The 21,689-nt window shown below is 44.5% G+C and overlaps 1 protein-coding gene across 11 annotated transcripts in view; it reads right to left on the reverse strand.

Annotated features, from left to right (window-relative positions):
- Positions 1–21,689, reverse strand: part of TSPAN18 (tetraspanin 18) — a 169,707-nt gene that overhangs the window by 74,535 nt on the left and 73,483 nt on the right. For 7 of the 11 annotated variants that reach the window (XM_075094262.1, XM_075094260.1, XM_075094261.1 and 4 more), the window contains one exon: positions 6,410–6,540. The exons of 2 other annotated variants lie outside the window; for them this stretch is intronic. The gene's annotated coding sequence lies outside the window, so the exon portion shown is untranslated. Of the gene's footprint in view, positions 1–4,544; positions 4,616–6,409; positions 6,541–21,689 lie in introns of all 11 variants that reach the window. 2 more of the 11 variants (XM_075094263.1, XM_075094270.1) reach the window with 1 other exon arrangement.

Raw genomic sequence — 21,689 nt, forward strand, 5'->3', positions numbered from 1 at the left:
TTAAACATACTTCTTTGGACTTTTTTATTTTTGCACATGCTGCTGGAGGGTTGATCCAGTCCTGCATGTGCTGTGCTCCACTTTTTCAGAAAAGTTACGGCTGCAGACAATCCCCTGTTCAGCTCAGCACCTCACTGTTGTGGGCATTGAAGCTAAAATATAGGCAGAGCACTGCCATTGTATCCCCTGCATGGCGTCTCTACCTCACAGCTCCTGCCACATGCTACCAAGAACAGCCCATGACCAGCACAAGCGTGTCTAAGGCCGTTCAGTTCCTAGTTTCTTATCTACCAGTACTGTCAACAAATATAACGGCTGCCAAGGATGCAGCTGACATGCATCAGAAGCTTACCAGAGAATGAGTCTTTTTACAAAGGACAAATCAGCCATTAGATTATCTACCATTATCTTTACTGGGCACAAGCCTGGCAAGCAGCTGACCTACGTGTAGGCTCCTCTCACAAAAGAGCTCTCAAGATTTTGCACTAAATAGACTCAGCAACGCAAGCATGAAACCTCAGCTTTAAAACAGGTCAGGGCATTCAAGAGTAATAATAATCTTTTATGAATGGCTTTTCTTGGTTTGGTTTTTTTTTTTATATAGGATGTATAGACTTTTTTTTGGTGGGCAGTTTTTCACATGAAGACAGAATGTTTCCGGATTACATCTTTCCTTTTTTTCTTCTCTTCCCCATTACTGTTTTGTCACAGAAAGGAAGAGCAACAGGGGGGAAAAAAAAGAAGATAAACCCTTCAGAATGAAAACTTTTTCATCTTCAGGTTTCTCTGAAAAGAAATGCACAATTTATGAGGCCAGTTTCTGCAAAAAATGAAATACTTCTATCACCTTTCTCTACAAAATAAAACTTACCAGCTCTATTACCATCTGTACATAGATGGGGAAGAATAGCAGACAGGAATCAAGCTACTTCCCACTGTCAGAGTGCAGGCTAGGCACAGAGACAGTAACTGAATGCAAGACTCCCCAAACCCACTTCACTACTTATAGGGTAATACTATCCCTATCACTGATTTTAATAGTTAGCACCTTTCAGTGATCCCAGCTCTTGCTCATAAGCCCAAGAAAAAAAGCTTCAAATACACATGCATATACCCCTCTTACGTATCTGCTTCCTGAGAAATCTTTACAGCAAGAGAATAATTCTAGCAGCTCTTAAACTAAGTCCCCAGCTTCACTCAGTATTTTTCAAAATTCACAAATCAAAAGCAAATGTACTTCTGTACGTCTCAAAATAAGTAATGCAAAGCCTTCACTGCTATTCTGAGTGACACCATCTCAACTGCTTCACCGCAGGACTCAGCACAGCAAAGAAAGGCAGCTTTGCTTTCCTGCCCTGTCACACGGCGTAAACCCCATTTTCCCTTGACAAAGCACTCTACCCGTGACATAGTCAGGCAAAAGAAGGCTTTAAATTACCACTGTGGCATTAGAACTAAGTGATAGGAACTGAGAGAGATATATTTCTAATGACAATTTATTTCTTCCTCCTTCATTATCATTCACATGTGTCACACAAGCTCCCAGCTCTGTAGGAAAACATGCACAACCAAAACTAGTCCCCACGTGAAACATGGTTAACATCAGAAGCAGCAGTTCCAAGTCTCTGGGGCAATACCTCCCAGAAGGTCAATCCACCTCTGGCAGAATCAGATGCAGCGATGTTTAAGCCCTCTGGCGATTTGCGTCACCTCTAGACCATTACAACACAGAAGCAGCAAACATGTAGCACATTGTCAGCAGCTACTTACAGCCTGATGAATTAGCTTACAGCACCTTCAGCAGCAGAAATTAAGAGCTGAAGCCTCCTGCTACCCCAGCTGAGATCCCAACTGGCGCTCCTCAACTCCAGGAGCCTGCAAGTAGCTGCTGGGCACTGCTGAGCAGTGCTTGGAGTGAGACTGAAATGGTGCCGGCAGGCTCTGTCTGCCATCTGGATGCATCACTGACCTGACGCTCACCCTTTACGCTCGGCTTTCACTTACAAATGTGCATACAAATAACACTTAATCTTTGGCCATGACAGTTATTAGGATAGTTATAAATGTGAGCAGACTGTAACAAAAACACAAGGCCTGGGAGTTTGCAAAGAGCTTGAAACAATAGCTGCCAGGTGAGGACCGTCCCATTTATCTCCACAACGTTAATTCAGATGTCCAACAACAGGCGTGTACATGTCAAAAGTCGTTTGTCACTTCATTGGTAATTTGAGAACCAAGCACATGGGGCATCACATTGTTCCACACCACTTGTGGCGAGTGATATCTCCTCCTGATACCACAGTGGACAGCATTTCGGAGGCGCCAAATTATCTTTTGTGAAGAAAAACCTATGTGAGGACATTCCCCTGCTATACTGGTTCAAACTCAAGCATCTTAGTAAAGCCCAGGAGGCTTCCAGAACTGTATCTCTAGTATAAGCACATACAGGAAGATTCTCTTGGAGACTCATTTTGCAGAGATATGAGAGTAGCACAGCTTCTCCAAACAGTTTAACTCACAGTCTAAAGAAAAAACAAAGGAAAATAGAACTTCCTCAATACAATATCTGCTTCCTTTGGTTGATGCAGCCTCCATTTCCAGGCTTTTATGAAAAACACTAAACCTTTAGAAAGTCCTTACTCCATTTTCACAAAATTACAATATCTTTAAAAGTTGTCCAATTGCTCAACATTTTAAAAAGAAAAAGGTATATTGCCAATACATACATAGATAATAACAATAACAACAACAGAAAACAATTTTCTGAAAAAAAAAAGGCATTAATAGAAAGTATTTTCCTTTTTTCCACTTCTGTAATCACACCTCAGCATAACACAGATTGAGTATTATGACATGATTGTGGTAAATGAACTGCAAAATTTGTTGCTGATATTTCTAAGAGGGAGCTGGTTATTGTCTGCTTTGTTGAGCAGACTTTTGTAGGGAGAATCAACAGGTCATCACAGGGAGTCATAAGTGATGGCAACCACAGGGAGCACCACTAAAGACTGAATCCCAGTTACTGATACAAGAGGAAGAGTGTCCAACTGTTATGCACACAGGCACAAGCACGCACTCCTTTCCAAGAGCTGGCTGGGTTCCCAGCTCCCAGACCTCTGCTTTTCCCACTCTAGACTCTGAATCTACTTTCTGGAGTCAGGGGATTCAGCCTTATTTACGCTCATGTTGCTCCAGCTGTTCCTTTGCAAAAGTCGTTAAGTGGATTTGTTTGGAGTTCAGTCATTTCCAAAAAAGCTGGCAGTTTCTGTTCATCAACAAGTGATGGTTGCGCCAGGAAACAAAAACCAAACCTCAGGGGTGTTTTTAGTCCTTCTCCTGAGTCAGCACATGTTCTGATCCACCCCGCCACCTGTTGGAAGCACCTCAGCCTCTAAAATATTGCTGCATGCAGCCTTGCTTCCTGAGGGCTCAAATGTTTCAGCTGCCTTTGAGGATAATCAAACTATGGTTGTCCCCAGCAGTGGACTTGGTCATTGCACATTGCTGAGCAAGCCAGTGGCTCAGACTGGTGCACCCACTCACTCGTAACATCTGCAGGGATAAACAAAGCAGAAGCTGGGAGCAGGAGGTTCAGGTCTCTGCAGCCCCATGTCCTCATCTAACACAGTGTAATGAGGATCACTGCCATTTCATAAACCACGTTTTCAGGCAATATGGAGGAACAGAAGCCCCAGTTCAATAGCACTGTTTTTGTCCCAGCTCTCAATCACAAATCATAAAGTTCTGGTGAGATTTTTCACCCCTTAAAATTTCAAGCACTGAAATAGGGACAATCTGGTAGGGAATACCCTGGGACCAAAAAGCAGGATCCCTTTGTAGGAGTCCAGGTGTGCTTGCATCAGGACTGGAAATATACACTGAATAAATGGTAGATTGTGACTGTACAGAGACAGAGAGGGGACACTCCATGCCTCTGTCCTGCTGCCTGAGCACCTACTTAAACAAGAAAAATCAAAAGGCGAGGAGGATTATTACTGAGTTCAGGATGCAGGAAAATGCACAGCAGCACCTTCTGCTCCTGGCAACTGTAAAAAATCAGTTTTTAGAAAGAATGTAGCATGATGCCATTTTCCTTATATGGCAGCTGGCATCCCATGTAGAGTCTCAAACAATAGCCAGCCTGGCAGGGGGTGGAGTAAGAAGACGACTTGGGGGAAAAAAATTATATATATATATATTCCCTGCTGGCCCTCACCCTCCATTTCCTCTTGGATTTCTTTGAGACTGCACTGAAAGGGGTCAATAGCTCCCAGCTTGAGAAATGCAGCTTTTGAAAGGTCTGTCACTAGCATCTGTATTTAGAGCACACCTTTTACTTCACAGCCCCCCCAGATAATGCAGTGCTTTTAAAAAGCGAGCAGCAAGATAAACTTTCAGGAAAAAGAAACAGGAAAAAGTAGAGGAGAAATGGTACCTTTCTGCTTTGGTTTACTGACACTTTCACTGGAAAAGAAAACTTGACTGCAAAGCAGGGACAAGGAACATAACCTGTGGATGATCTAAAGCACTACAGATCATTATACCTTGATTCAGTCACCACCTCCCCATCCTTTAAAGTATGAAGCACATGCACATGAAGCAGCCAAGCGCCAAGCTGGAAAAGAATTTCAACCAATTAAAAACAATGGGCAAATTAGCACTGGACTCACTGAACACATCAACGCTTTGCAACCCAGCCTTCAGTGTTTAAGAAATTTTGATGCGACATAGGCAATCTAGTCAAATTTTAATAGGTTTAATTAACTTACCTTGATAATGAAACACTGGACCAGTGGCTAAGTTTATGTTTAGGCTTTCTATTTGAGAAAATGCCCCTGAACAGCTCTGGCACGTTAGAGCCAGGGATTTATTGAGATGGAGGAGGAACAGGATTGTAACCTTCTTTGGTACCACTGGACATGGCCATGTGGAAGGCTGGCATGTGCACAGTCTTTCAGGACCCCTGGCCCCACTTCACATTGCAGCCTCATTCAAACATCAAATAGCAATTATATTGCAGTCGTTTTCTACATTATGATGTGTTTTTTAATTGACTTAGGAAGTGGATTAATCCAAGCATCCACACAAAGGATTTGTACAGATCAGCTGTTGCTGTAATTTCAAGGTGTAAACAGGTTGAAACTCTGTTGATGTGCTTTAGAAACTGAGTAACAGTTCCCTCTACTAAAACTTTTCTGAATTTAAGGAGCAACAGGTGAAATGTCACAGAAGGAAGCTCTACTTTGTGTTGAGTGGAGACAGTCTAAATGATTTTATATCATATATGTTATAAATGATTTTGCTATGATAGCTTTTGGAAAAGCTATAATTTTCCAGCTCCAATTTATTTGTCTTTATATTCATCTGTTTTTTTGACTGGAGCCTTTCAGTAAGCATCAGAAGAATCCCACAATATTCATCTAAGACAGGCTCGAAACTCACAGATGGAAGGGTGCAGTGGTACCTCCAGCAGCACCACACACAGCAAAAAGCTATTTCATATAGTTCCTACCAAACTTTCTGAGAGAGAAGTACTGAGTAATGAGTACTGACAGACAAGCCACACTCATGCATAAGCATTTGCAACTAATGTCTGGTTTAAACACAATAGAGCCCTAAGCCTTCATAACACAGTATAGGAAACAGAATCCTCCCATCGCCTACTACTAATTGCATCTACAGTGGTCAGGAGTTGAAAGAGAAATAAGCAGATTCATTCTACTAGACTGTGCAATAGTATCCCAAGGGGACAAGGGAAAATCCCATCATTTAAAACAGGACTGGTAGATGCTGCTGGGAACGATGTTACATACTAGCAGGGGATTAAGGGTTTGGACTAAAGGACCTCATTTTTTCTAGTTTCTAAATCTGGTTTCCATGAGTCATTGCAATCAGAACTGCAGGGCTTTTCTGTTTGGTTTTGGGTTTTTTGGTGGCTTCCCCCCCCCCACTTTTGACGACCTGAAACATCGTGCCTGGTTGAAAACTAAATGATTTAATTAACTTCTTTCTTAACCCATTCCCCCCAACATACACTTCTTTATTCCGTTTCTTAAAAAGCTTTCTGTTTAAATTAAGGTAATTTTCAATATAAAATTATTTTAGAACAAGAAGTCTACCTCACCAGTAACACTGTTTTTCAGCATACTCCTCCCACACTTATAGCCTATATTTATCTCAACTATATGAGCAGTCTTGATCCTCTGAAAGTACATTTTTGCTGAAAAACATTCCATGTGCTTTAAATACAATGTAAGATTTCACCCATACAGATAGGTGACAGATAGGTAGAGGTGACAAAGCCTTTCTTGGGCCAGATGAATGGAAAAAAATCTGCTTAGTCCACTGCAGCAAAGCTAGAGCCCAGCAGCAGCAAGAGCCTGAGCATTAGGAGTGCTATCTGCCTTACCTGTGTGCTGCTTTGAGGAGACAGGCCTTCAGAGAAATACTTGTTCTCCTCAAGAAGTCAGGTCGTACTAAACATGCATCAGTAAGGGTCCTTGTTTCAGGTCACTAGCACTGTGATCCAGGCTGGTTAACCTGTCAGAAACAGCAATGACAAATATGTAAGGCACATACCTGCATACTGGACCTGAGGAGAAGAGTGTGATCGTTCTTTATTCGTTTCTTTCCACTTAGGTAAAGATCAACTCTTCCCTGCACACCTGAAAGAGGTGAGGGGAAGCATCTGGCAGAGGCCCTGAACTCCTTGGCAAGGCCTGGACTGAAGGCAAAAATCCTCCTCACTTTCCAGTCCATTTAGACTGGCCAGAAAAGGGTTTTGACTGGAAGGCAGGAGGAGAATCAGGACTATTTCCAGAAGAATAAGAGAGGAGCAACAGAGTTGCTCTGCATCTTCCCCTCCAGCTCCCCTGTGCAGCAGGGGAGAGTCACCAGGGAAACAGAAGAGGACAAGAACACCAGGTAGACATGCTGTGAGTCCCTGGAAGGCAAGTCTCAGAACAGAGGATGGAGTAGTGTGTGAAAAAACAAAGGCAGTTAAATGCTTATGACATATACACACACCCCTTCCTGTATTATATGCAACAAATATGCACACACATGTTCACTTACTGGGTAGACATTTGAGTACAACTGTATGATGAATGGAGGAAACGAGAAAAGACCAAGGATGTAAAAGAGGGCAAGGTGATGGAACCAAGAGGCAGGTAAGGGTGGGATGAAGACACCAACAGAGCCAGGAGAAGCAGGGATCAATGGGAGATGCTCAGGTGGTGAAAGCAAAAAGCAAGTGAAATAAGGTAAATCAGAGGCTGGAGAAGGGCAGGAAAGGCCAGTGGGAAAGGAGGAGGGGTCATGCCAGATCTCATTGGTTTTCTCCTTGCAGAAGTCAGCCAGACCTGGGGCACAGAGGTGGAGCCAGCACTTAACAGAGCAATTGCTCCATAATGGCTTCTCTGGAGAACAGCACCAAGTCTGGATCTCATTCTCCATGACAGCTCCAATTCAGATATGAAGCTGGAGGCACACAAATCCGTTTCATAGCATTACTTCTCTCCTCCCCAGTCTACCTTGCTGCTTTGCTTTCTTTTGAAACTCTTCCGTGTCTAGCCCCTCCAGCATCCCAAAGCCAATGCCAACTGTTCACATGCAGCATCAGGGAGCACCAGTGCCGGCCCTGCATCACAGTGCTAAGAGTAACTCCTCCAGGGTCAAAATGAAAAGCTGGGGTAGAAGGTCCTTTCACAGCAACTCCACCCAGCAGTCCTGTAAGGCACTGAGACAGGGCTGCAGCCAGACACCTCAAGCTCCTCTGTCTGTCATGCTCTCTGGAGAACACAGCCATACTGAGCTGAGCTAGCATTTATTTGTCAATCCAGTAGATTACAACACCACTAACAAGCCAGCTGGGAAGTGCTATTGTCACACCAGACCCCATGAAAGGAAATCCCTGCCAGGCACATGGGTATCAGCCCTCTGCCAGCATCCACCTGCTCCCCGCAACAGAACCGGTGTTTCACACTCCCCCAGGACAAGGGAGAGGGTTTGGTGGGACACAGGAGCACTGCATGCTGTGTCCAGTCTAAGACACCCTGCCAAGGAGCACTCTGCACCCTGGTCATTCATCTTGTGCACTAGAGGAGCAATGTGGTCTAGTGAGCCCACCAAACAGGTACTCAGGCAGATGTTCTCCTTGCCTGTGTCTCTAGCAGACTTGCACACTTTCAGCTGAGCTTCATCCTCCTGTGGGTGTTTGTTTACAAGCCCCTTCCCTGCTCTGCACAACCTGTCACTTCAAATACACACATACCAACTGGTTTCTTTAAAGCGGAAGGGCAAGTATTTGAGACGTGCAAGTGCTTGCATGTAGAAAATGCATATGTCCATATACTTCTGCACAGGACAAAGTGTCTGCTGCCTAATAGAAACCTACCCTGTTGAATGCAGTCCTAGTCCTTTCAGACATGCAGTATTGGATAGTAACCCCCAGCCTTTGGAGACAGCGAGGAAAAAAGTGGTTAATTTTTTCAGTTTGTAAAGTGCTCTGAAACCACAAGATGGAAAGTCTCATAGGCAGGTACACTGAGTCATCAAAAATTTGATTCAATGGCATTTTTAGTACCAACTTTCCCTTTCCATTATGGAAGAACAGTGCTGTCCACGTGGGCAAAACCCATTCATCCCCTATTACTATTCCAGCTGATATTCCACTGTGATCAGAAGCAGAGAGCTTAGGGTCTCTAATTAGGGTCACTAATACTGTATTTTGTCTTTTGTGCATGCTTGCTCAGATGAGAGATTTCAATCATCTCTATTCAAGGAACATTAAAAAAAAGAAGGTATCTCCGGTCATCTAAATCTTCCTCTCCAGTGGAGGATCATGCTCTCCCCTTTCCCTCTACTTTGTTTATATCTAATCCAATTGAGAGTGTCTCAAGCAGTAGGAATATTCTCCTGTTTTTTGGCAGACCTCAGAAAAGCCTAACAGTGAGCTGTCTTCAAGAATTCTTGCCTGCATAAACAGTCCGATTTTTTATTTTAGTTAATGTGGTTCCTTTGTATCTGACTAGACCATAGGCAGCAGCATGTGTGAAACCTGAATAAGGACAGTAAAAACCAATGACCTTCTCTGTGGTCAATGCAGAGGAACAGAGAAGGACAGCAACACCAAGGGATCCAACTGTCCTTTAGTCCTGGAGGCAAATTTTCAAAGAGGAGTAGAACCGGTAGACTATGGGTCTTCTGGGTGTAGTACATTTGTAATACAAAAACAAAAATAAGCTAAAGCTTAACATGGAATTTTTCCTGGTTAGTTGCCCTGGCCTTCCATTCTCTCTAATCACTGCTGTCTGCTATCAGAGACAAGACCCTGGATTAGACAAGATCTGACTGAGCCTAGCAGCTCTCAGTGTCCCTTCCACAACACTGCACTAAGGTACACTCTTGGGGCTTTAGACTCTGTGGCTCCCAAGTTTGGTTTGATGATTTAAGGGGTATACAACAGAATCTGCTGAAATTAAGCGCTTTTTTTAATTATTATTTTTATTTCAAATCCAGCCTTCACCACAGCTTCCTCCCCACTTCAGTGTTTGTTCGCTTTGGCCCCCAATGGTGCTATATTTTGCAAATGACTTTTTTTTCATCTTTGTATACTTCTACAGTTATACACATGCTTGAGCAAAGCCACTTAATCAAGCACAAGGAACAAGAGTTTGAACTGACACAGAGATTGGGAGAAACACTAAGTGTTCACATTTAACATTTTATACATCACAAGTAACACCAAAACGTATGTAAAACAAGCCAATTCCTCATTATATTTTACACTTACCACAACAGAAACCTTTGTGCATTAAATACAACTGAAAGGGAGCTGTGGAGTTGGCATTAGCTCGACAGATGCTGAGATAAGCTGCACTAGAACAGAGTATCTCAGCCTGAAACAGTGCATGTTAAAAAGGCATCTGCTTATTGTTTGATATGTGCATTTATTTACATAGACAGCTTGCTGACATGCTGAAAGGTTGGGGAGGGTGGTGTAGGCTGGCATTTTTAACTCCCACCAGGCATTCAGCATGCAGTTTGTTATCCTTTGGTCACGTCACAAGCTTCCATTTTATTGCTGAGTGGCGGCAAAAGCGGGGAAAGGGGAAGGGAAGCAGGCACCCCCCACCCCGCTGCATAGACCTGGCTCATCCCCAGGACCCTGCCCTCAGCACACAAGGCAGAGCTTCCAAGTTCAGCCTCCACAGGCACGCAGCCCCTAGGGCTCACCCTTCAACTTCTGGGGCCTCTGTGCCTTTGATTCAGACATGAGAGTCCCTCAAAAACAAGTCAAGCACAGCTTCTTGTGCATAAGAAAAGATCATCTTCAACTAGAACGAGAATTAATTAAGTGGATAAAATCCTACAGGTTGGAACAGCAGCTAAGGAATTATCTTTCTATCTGGTTGGTAATGACGACTAAAAACCTCACACAGACATTAACAGCTTCATATGGGCTCTTTGGCATTCCATATCAGATGCAAAGCTTGGCATTCCCAGGAGCAGCAGATGCAGCTCCAGTCACAGACCAGACCCTGGGTAAACCACAGTTTGCCCTGCTGAAACCACTATCACCATGATGCCTGGAAATGAAAGGTACATACCTATCTAACAGAATAACTTTTTTCCCACAGAAATTACGCCCAGGGAGACTGTAGGTCACAATGTCCCATGCCCCAGGTTTATCTGACACACCTCCGAAACCTGTGTTTAGGCATACGTGTGTGTGAGAGAGAGATTTATTCAACATGCTGGGGGGAGCATGAACAGCCGGCATACATCTAGGCGTACATCAAATGACACAATCAGACACTGACCAAATCCCCCTCCTTTACCCTATTGACTTCCCCACCACCACTCACAAGTACTAATCAGTCCTAACAAAATAATGCAGATTATTTCCTATGCCTTGCAATGGCAAGACTACCTGATTTGGGGTCAATGACAAGAAGGCAAGCAGCGATGCATTTGTGGAACCACTGCAACAGGGATTGCTACCATGAAGGAGCCATGGAGCCCATGGGACCTCACATTGTACTGTACTAAAGGCTACACTTCAGAAATGCATTAATTTACCTGGCTACTGAGGGAGGGAGAGACAGACAGGCAGAGAGAGGCAGACAGAGAGACAGACTGACATACTGGCCACCTCCCCAAAAACACACCTTCAGACATCTTCCTGCCTCTTTGTTACAATTTGTATCACAAGAGTCCCATGAGGCCCCGCAGATCCAAGCTTTTTGCTGGGCACAGCATTAAAGACCCCACTGCCCAAACAGACAAAAAGCAGGAAAAATTGAAATACTAATATTTCCCTTGTTACAGATGGGAAGTAGAAATCCAAAGAGATACTGGTGGTAAAATCAGACAGGAAGCCAGTGACAGAACTGGGAAGGGAACATCTTCAGTCTCAAGCCTATTCCTTCATACTGAGAGATCAGTATCTTCCTGTCTCATTCTCCCGTCTTTCCCTGAAAACTGTTTCTTTTACAGCTTGTAAAGTTCATCTTTCTCATTCTCCCGTCTTTCCCTGAAAACTGTTTCTTTTACAGCTTGTAAAGTTCATCCTTAAAAGCAAATCCCACAGCCTACTGATATGCTTCTCATTTTCAGGGGGAGAAGCTTAGGGATTCTGATGTAAAGGAGCACAAGCAATTCTCAGCTGGCACCCAAAAACTGCCCCAGAGAGGCCAATTTCCCCCCTTTAAATGAACAGCAAATGCTGGTATGTGCTGTTCCGTACAGGTTTTTGATATACCTAATCACAGGGCCTTCACCTGACCAACTCAGTTAGAACCATACTGGTGCATGTACTTCTGAAGCAGATATTTCATATATAACCTGTGTTATCAATCAACACAGATTATATCCCTACTAGATGAGAAGATTATTTTGCAATTACCTTGAAATGAAAGATACTTCTTGCAAAGGTTTCACTAATTGCCCAGGCTTACCAAAGGCTAAGGATAATGGAGTATCTTCCCACTATCTAGGCCTCTCATCAAACCAAATGGCCTCCATGCCCTAAACCTATTGGAAAAAAGAAACCAATGGCACTTCCTGAGCAACACTATTAAATGACCTACTGCGAGGAAGCAGGTTGCATTATCAATAGCAATTTGCAATCATTTTATGTCATCTTTTAAGGAGTACCACTACTTCCTCAGTTTATCTGGGGTTTGAAATTTCTGTAGTGCGTAAGTAACAAGAGTTTAAGCTATTCTTTCTTGTTTGACTTAGAAAAAAACTTTTTTTATCAGCTTGAACTGTTAATTTAAGTTTGCTATAGCTGCTCTCTCCCCTTCCCTTGAATAAAGGGCTGGATGATCCCTGGGATACTCTGGCACAGCACCTGGGTTTTCACGGTCAAGCTGTCACTCTATTACCTCTGACAATTTGGCTGGTTTGTACCATTCTTTTCTAAGGCTCTCATCTACCTCTCGTATCTCTTTCCTCAGATTCACCTGAGCAGACACATTGATGGCTTTGGGCAGGATGTTCCCAGAATTACAGAAGGATCCAAGAGTGGAGAAAAAACAGCCATTCAAGGCAGCACACACTGTATGTGCAACAAGGGTGTGTGTCTGTAACTAGCAACTCAAACTCTGCTGATAGTGGGTTTAGTTCAGTAAGGCTTTGATTCCCACCTAGGGAATTCAGTGTCATTTGCTTCCTCCATGAGAGTGCCACGGGTTTCCTCATGCAGCTTGTGTGATTCTGGTCCTTCACTGATCCCCAGTGAAAAAGCTAATATAGAATGGAGCACTTCATGGCGTTTGTATAGCTCCTCAATTCTCTTTTGGAATGCATCATTAGTTCTGCATAGCTGATATCTCCGCTTTATCTTCTTCTGATCCCCTTTCTTTAAACAAACTCCAGATTTCCCCCTCCCCCAAAAAATGCCTCTTAAGACCTGATTGGTTTTCTTGAAAGACACAATAATTTTAAAGGACTTAGCAGTAGGATTTTGAGAGGAAAAAGCAAACAAAAGCCAATAATCAAATGGTAAAGGCCAAGTAGAAAGCCATAGCCAGTTATGGAAAAGGATATGCAGTCCTGTTCCTTTATCCTCTTGAAATGAAGAGCAAAAGCTTGTGAAATTCCATTCCAGCACCTGCAACTCCACCTAAACCCTCCTGACTACAGTAACAGAGCTATTACATACCACACATCTTGGCATTTTCATCATGTTCCAAACATCTAGCACATGGCTCAAAGGTTCGGCCCTTCAGATTAATGAATCTTGCGATCAGCACATCAAATCAGATTGCTGAGCGCTAAGAGAAAAGGAAGATGATTTTCCAAAACAGAGAGGAAACCACCCTTTACCCTCGTATCCTTCTTTATTTTCCCCACCGAGCTGCTCAGATCTCATTGCCCACATGCTGCATCACCCTAATCTCTGTCATTCAGCAGTCCAACCTTCTGCTGTTCTTAACTGCCTTCTTCACAGAATTTGAGGTGGCTCCAGCTGTGCATAGGTACAAATAAATCACAATAAAGATTTTATTTTTGCAAATTACTGAACTTAACCTCTGAATAAAGGCTACCGTAGAAGGATACAGTGCCAATACAACTCCTGTCCAAGTCAGTCAAATTAGAGCAGCTCTAAAGATATCAGTGAGAAAACTTTATTGCATGAGGAGTGTGCAAGCCAGCAAAAACATGTACCACACATGGAAGTTCAGTTTAACTGACTTGGTTGGAAATCGTATTGTCATTGTGCAGTAGGGCTGTTCATGGGAGGAAACCGGAGTAAAGGAAGAGATGAGCACTACAAAAATAGCTACTAGATTTTCAAGTACCAAGAATCAGATGCCAGAATGTAAATACTGTTAGCAACATAAATCTTAAAGGCCTCAAAAGGGTTTACTCTGTCTGCACAACAGAAAGGCACCTATTTATCCCAGAAAGCCAGTAACTGGGGTGAAGAACATACAGAGTCAGCCAAACAAACAGCAACACAGGATAAAGAGCTCCAAGTTAGTACCAGGCAAAAGGATACATCCATTCTTTTCCTCTTCTTCCAGAAAATAAAAATAGAAAATAGTGATATTTTAAGGAGCTATGTTTTTCTTTTTACCTTCTACTTCCTATATGTTCAAAAAAGGAAAAAGGAAAAAAAAAGAACTTCTCATCACCAATCCTTCAACCCTTCAGGAAAGGGCAAATCTAACAGACAGTTTTCGGGAATGCAACGTAAAAATGGTTGAAACTTTTCAATGGTCCAAAAGAAACATGACTACCAGTAAATGTATTAGCAATTCCAGCACATGGTAGAAATATAGAGATGAGGTAATTTTTCCCTTAGCTAAGGCTCACTTGTACAAGCACCTTAAAGCCATTTTGTTCTGCATGACATTCAGCAAAATTACAGTACATAAGAATGGACTGACCAGGGAGAAGGCAGCTATTTATTTCTTGCTGGTATTTTCTCATGATGGTGCTTTTGAGGATTCATAGCGGCTTTCATTACTAGGGCACGTCCCCTATTTGCAAATGTTTTTCATCAGCTTCTTTTCCCACAATCCACCCCACTGGTTTTCTCTTCTGCCCTCTCATTCAACAGCTTTAAACAACTAGTAATCGAAAGCAAGGTAGCCTAATGGAAGTCACAAGCATGGAGCAGGTCAGGCAGTTTAGCTCAAGGACTATTGTTGTTATTACAGGGCACACGCAGAACAAAATGTTCTGCAGGTTCTGCAACAATTCTGAATGAACGCAGTTCCCAAAGGATCTCCCAGAACCAGATAAATGGGACACCTGCCCTCTGAAAGCCACAGAGCTCTTTGGCTCCCTGTCACGGTGTGTCAGCAAAGGAACACGACTTCTTCACTTTCTCATAAAGTTATTAAAACATGAGACAATGTTTTCTGTTGTAGAAACACTGTATTGTCAGAGAATACCCTTTTGGATGACTGTGTTAAGCAGTTAGTGAAGGAGCACTTCCAAGCCTGCTGAACACAAGAGGGTCGGCCAAGGGAAACAACAATTCCATTGAAACTGAGGGCAAAACTTTGTGTCTGCAACAGGACAAAAACCATATCCCAAACAGATGGATGGGGAAAAGCTTCACTGTGAAGGACAAAGTTTTCAGTAGTGGTCAGTGGTTTGGGGATGCATCTATACAAATGTCTCAAGCTGGTATCCAAGACTCCTCAGACAAGAAATGTTTGGTGCCATTTCTGAAAATGTGGCCCTTTAAAAGTGTGTCAAATGGAGCAAAAAATCCCTGACTCATTCCCAAAACTTTTAGATGTCACTGAAATGAATGGTGGGACTTCTTGCCTTGCTCATTTACCCCACAATTTTAAACATTTCCAAAATAATGCACATGCTGATGTTACTATGTGGCTTTTGGAGCCTGGTCATATAATAGCCTGTGGAAGTCCAAATGCAACTTTTTATCAGCCTGAGCAATAGAGGGGGCTTCTGACTCTCAAGTTTCCTCCTGACAATGGGATCACAAATAGTCTCTGCCATCACAGGGCTCTTCCTTCCAACCAAGACTGTGCATTCTGCTTTACTATTACAAAGCTGCCTGCAAAGGTATGTCTTGAAAATGAACATGGCCTTACCTTTTGCCTGAACTTCTCCCATGGTTTTTTTTTTGTTTCAGCTTCAATTTTTTTCAGCATTTCAATAAATGGTACATCTGCACTTCATTTTGCACCAGACTAGAAACAGTGACATTGAGAGACAGGGAAAAAGACCAACGCTATCTGTAAAAAGTTTGACTAAGACAGGGTGTGAACTAAAATCAACCTATTGACAAAATCAACCACACAAGTTTTTAGTAGCACTTATCTTTTGACTGCACCATTCCACAAGAGTCTAGAGCAGGCAGCATCCCAGTTAATTAATTCAGGGTCTGCAATCAGAAAACCATGACAAGGAAACTATGACCTGCACAAAAACTCTCTGTGGCATTGTTCTGGACTCTTGGGCACACAAGCACACAAAAAGGCTCCCAGCACAGTTACAGTGTAGCCACTAAGAGAGCATTACCTGCTCTGGCAGGATGGATGGAGTTAGGTATTTAAAGGCCCTCAGAAAGCAGCTCCTAGCTGCAATAAGCTGCCGAGAGCTCCTCCAAGGGGAAACCTTTGTTCCCTTTGACTCACCTGGTGAAAGCTGCTGCTTATAATCCACAATTACTGAAGTTGGCTCTAATGTCTCACTACCAGTTGGCAAGATACAGCAGTTTGCAGACAGCTCAAGCTAAGGCCATGAATGAATAACTTCCACCAGCTGATAAATATTTTCTGGCACACGGGAAGTGAGCCCAACAACTGGGAGAAAGGATGAAGCCTTAGGAGGCTGAAAAACCTTGCCCTTTTGCACTGATGGTACAAGCAAACAGTACTGATTGGTTTCAGTCTTTGAGAGGTTTCTCAACACTTAACAGCTCCAGTCCATCCAGGCAAAGCATCAGACTCCTCTTCCAAGGCACAAGCAAGTAAGCCTCAATACTGTAATGAAAGAAATATGTAGCATGCATATCCCTCACTTAAGTACACCTCAGAGCGAGTTTACCAGAGCTTGAAAGATAGGCATTGCTAAAGCATTCAGCCAACCCTATGTCCTAGCTACAACATAAACCAGCTGCATTTAAATGAAGGGCAGGTGAGAAGGATAACTAAGGTTCACACACCAGCTGCCATCCCAGATGAAAGTGGTCAAAGCAAAGTTCAAAGGAGACACAAGTGGTCAAAAAAACACAAGTGCCTCCTTCCCCCTTGGACCTAGTCTCATAAGCAAAACAGGTGGAGGAAGCATTTGGCTCACCATGAGCTTTTCTTCCTCAGCACCTCCTTTGAACAGCCACAACACTGCCCTGCTCTTACGCAGCGCCAGCTGAGTCAGGGATTTCCTTCAACTGTCCTGCCACCACAGCTCACACTCAGCAAACAGATTCCTACACCAGTGTGCTGGTTTTGCCTGAGAGAGGGTTAAGTCTCTTCACTTTGGTGATTGGGTACCTTTCCAGCTTCCAGCAACATAAACTTCCTTTTTTAATCATTTGTGGAAGGTTTATTTTCAAATCCCCCAACACTCACCAGGTGCTAGTTTTCAGACAGGCTGTAGCATTGGCTTGAAATTTTAAAGTCTATAGGAGCTTTAACAGGCTCAGTCCCTCCGTGCTGCACGGCACGAGCCAGCCCCTGAACCCAGGAGGGTGGGAGGAAGCTTTTCCTGGGAACGGGCTGTTCTGTAATTGCCAATCTCAAACTGTTTCTGGCACCTTTCCCTGGTGACTGTTGATGACAGGCTATTAGAGTTTATGGCTACCTGACCTGATGGTTTCCCCATGTTCTGTGGCAGGAGCAGTTATCAGGCTTGGGCATTCCCGCCTACTACCTGGGTAGCCCTTGCTGATGCTAGAGAGAGACAGACAAACAGCCAGTGCAATACAGGTGACATGTATGTTGAGGCAGAATTTGTTACTGACTCCTCAAACTAATCTGGACCATTTATAACATTTGTGGCTGCAAAGCACCTCCAAGAACACATTTCAAGGAGGCTAAAAATAATATCCTCAATTTTAATTTTTCTCCCACAAGTATTCAGTCAACAAAAAGGGTAGGAATCAGTTTGTCCTTTTTTTTCCTATGCTTAAGTGTTCAGCTCTCAGAATGGAGCTGTAAGTTCATCACAAGTTATCGGCCTGATAGTTGAGTCGGCTTAGTATATGGATCATGTTACTGGAAAGTGGAATCACTTGCCAGAACTGCCTTTGCTTTTCCATTTCCCTTTCCATCTCCCAATTTCGTATGTTATCTGGTAGCAGCTGAAGGCCAAACTCTCACTGAACTGATTAGAACCAGGAGCTGGCATTCTGCTATCCCACCTCCTTCTGCTGAAAGCCAGTGTTCAGAATAAAGACTGTATGCTCGGACTACTTACATGAATACAATTTATGGTCATTTAAAATACCTGAAGATCAGTACAGCAAAGCTCTGATTCTCCTCGTGACTTAGTATGACCACACGCTGGATAAAGTTGAGTATATTCAACAAGTCTTCATCCCAGGAAAAGGGGATAAGTGATGGTGGCTTTTAAAACGTATTAATGAAGTGGTTTTTTTGTTTGGTTTTTCTTGTTTGGTTGTTGGGTTTTTTTTAAGATGTCACTGGAAAGAACTCATTTGGAAAACTTCAAAATAGCTGGATGTAATTGTAAATCTGAATCCGGATGTTTAGGACTGTGCTGGTTTTGGCTGAGAAGGGGTTAATTCTGTTCACTGTGGGGGTCGGGGACCTTTCCAGCTTCCCGCACTCTGCCGCATCGGCGGGAGGCTGGGAGGGGCGGGGCCACAGCCGTGGCAGCTGACCCCGACTAGCCAATGGGATGTTCATTCCCTACCATGTGACACCGTGACCACTGTATTAAGAGGGGCAGTTGTGGCTCGGGGAGGTGCGGCATCGGGTGGTGAGCGGCTGCCTTGTGTGTGGTTTGTTTCGGTGGTTCATCATCCCCTCCCCCACCCCCCCCAAGTTTTGTGCCTCTCGTTGTTTCCTTTCCATTGCATTTTTGTTGTTGTTGTTGTTTTTTATTATTATGGCAAGATGGACGTCGTCAGATCCCAATGGATGTGATCAACAAAATAGCAGCCATGTCTCCACCAACTAGCAAAGAGGAAACACAAGCTTTCTTGGGCGTTGTGGGTTTTTGGAGAATCCATATTCCAAATTACAGTCTGATCGTAAGCCCTCTCTCTCAAGTGACCTGGAAGAAGAATGATTTCAAACGGGGCCCTGAGCAACGACAAGCCTTTGAACAGATTAAACAGGAAATAATTCATGCAGTAGCTCTTGGGCCAGTCCGGGCAGGACAAGATGTAAAAAATGTGCTCTACACTGCAGCCAGGGTGAATGGCCCTACCTGGAGCCTCTGGCAGAAAGCGCCAGGGGAGACCCGAGGTCAACCCCTAGGGTTTTGGAGTCGGGGATACAGAGGGTCCGAAGCCCGCTATACTCCAGCTGAAAAAGAGATATTGGCAGCATATGAAGGGGTTCGAGCAGCTTCAGAAGCAGTTGGTACTGAAGCACAGTTGCTCCTGGCATGCTGACTGCCGGTGCTGGGCTGGATGTTCAAAGGAAACATCCCCTCTACACGCCATGCGACTGATGCTGCATGGAGTAAATGGGTTGCACTGATCACCCAGCGGGCTCGGGTAGGAAACCCCAGCCGCCCAGGAATCTTGGAATTGCTAGAAGGCAAAGATTTTGGATTATCATCAGAGGAGGAAGTGACACGTGCTGAAGAAGCCCCACTGTATAACAAAATGTCAGAAGATGAAAAGCACTATGCCCTGTTCACTGATGGGTCCTGTCACCTTGTGGGAACGCACCGGAGATGGAAGGCTGCCGTATGGAGTCCTACGCGACAAGTCACAGAAACTGCTGAAGGAGAAGGTGAATCGAGCCAGTTTGCAGAGGTAAAGGCCATCCCGCTGGCCTTAGACATTGCTGAATGGGAAAAGTGGCCAGTGCTCTATCTCTATACTGACTCCTGGATGGTGGCAAATGCCCTGTGGGGCTGGCGGCAGCAGTGGAAGCAAAGCAACTGGCAGCGCAGAGGCAAACCCATCTGGGCTGCCACATTGTGGCAAGATATTGCTGCCCGGGTAGAGAACCTGGTTGTAAAGGTACGCCATGTGGATGCTTGCATCCCCAAGAGTCAGGCCACTGAAGAACATCGGAACAACCGGCAGGTAGACCAGGCTGCCAAGATTGAAGTGGGTCAGGTTGATCTGGACTGGCAACATAAGGGTGATCTATTTCTCGCTCAGTGGGCCCATGACACCTCAGGCCATCAAGGGAGAGATGCAACATACAGGTGGGCTCGTGATTGAGGGGTGGACTTGACCACGGACGCTATTGCACAGGCTATCCATGAATATGAAACGTGCGCTGCAATCAAGCAAGCGAAGCAGGTAAAGCCTCTGTGGTATGGGGGACGATGGCTGAAATATAAATGTGGGGAGGCCTGGCAAATTGACTATAGCACACTCCCACAAACGCGCCAAGGCAAGCACCGTGTGCTTACAATGGTAGAAACAATGACTGGCTGTCTGGAAACATACCCTGTCCCCCATGCCACTGCCCGGAACACTATCCTGGGTCTTGAAAAACAAGTCCTGTGGCGACATGGCACCCCAGAGAGAACTGAGTCAGACAACGGGACTCATTTCTGAAATAACCTCATAGGCATCTGGGCCAAAGAGCATGGCATTGAGCAGGTGTATCACATCCCCTATCACGCACCAGCCTCTGGGAAAATTGAACGGTACAATGGACTGTTAAAAACTGCGCTAAGAGCAGTGGGGGGTGGAACATTCAAGCACTGGGATACACATTGAGCTAAAGCCACCTGGTTAGTCAACATGAGGGGATCTGCCAATCGAGCTGGCCCTGCCCAGTCAGAAATCCTACGTACTGTGGAAGGGGACAGAGTCCCTGTAGTGCATGTAAAAAATATGCTGGGCAAAACAGTCTGGGTTCTTCCTGCCTCAGGCAAAGGCAAACCCATTTGTGGGATTGCTTTTGCTGGAGGACCTGGGTGCACTTGGTGGGTGACGCGGGAGGATGGAGAAGTCCGATGTGTGCCTCATGGGGATTTGATTTTGGGCAAAAACAGCCAATGAACTGAATGGCACAATGCGAACTGCTGTATAATATTGTGTGTCATCTCTGTGTTGTATCAATGATATCATAGTACAAGCCTCCCAATCCATGGAAGATAAACTGTGAAACAAGCAAAGTGCAGCAGTGACGGAACAATGACTGACTCGGTATGCAGCAACCCAACGCCACACACCACCTCTCCCACCCGGAAAGACTGATACGACAGATGGAGCCCAGAGTTGCGGACTGGATGAACTCAATGGACATTTTACAGGGAAGGTCCATAGACTAAGGGAATGATGCCTGTGTATTATGTTAAAGGATGGGAAGGGGAAGGGGGGGTGGTTGGTGAGGTTGTATTGGATCGTACGGGACCTGGGTGGGGCGTAAATGGTATGGAATAAGGGGTGGAGAATGTGCTGGTTTTGGCTGAGAAGGGGTTAATTCTGTTCACTGTGGGGGTCGGGGACCTTTTCAGCTTCCTGGCACTCTGCTGCGTTGGCGGGAGGCTGGGAGGGGCGGGGCCACAGCCGGGGCAGCTGACCCTGACTGGCCAATGGCAGGTTCATTCCATACCATGTGACACCATGACCAGTATATTAAGGGGGACAGTTTGCAGCTCCGGGCAGCAGGTGGTGAGCAGCTTTATTTCAGTGGTTCATTTCCCTCCCGCTCCTGGTTTTGCATCTCTCGTTTTCTTTTCCATTGCATTTTTGTTGTAGGGGTTTTTTTTTCAATTGTAATTATTAACCTGCTCTTATCTCAACCCACGAGCATTACCCTTCTGATTCTCTCCGCCATGCCACCAGTGGGGGAATGAGCAAGTGACTGCGTTGGGCTGAGTTGCTGGTTGAACCACGACAACCAGGAGTTAACAGGCAGTGAAGAAGGTCAAACTAAATCTGTGTCATCTCACTAAGCTCTCTTCTGTCAAATGAGCTGCCAACTAGTAAGACATAAAAGCCCTCACTATAAACAGCTACAGTATTCAAAAGAGTCTCTCCATGCCCAGATAACACTCAACAGGGCCCTTCTCTGTGCATGGCTGTTTCC

This window comes from Phalacrocorax aristotelis, chromosome 5 (genome assembly GCF_949628215.1).
Source record: "Phalacrocorax aristotelis chromosome 5, bGulAri2.1, whole genome shotgun sequence".
NCBI classification, from domain to species: Eukaryota; Metazoa; Chordata; class Aves; order Suliformes; family Phalacrocoracidae; genus Phalacrocorax; species Phalacrocorax aristotelis.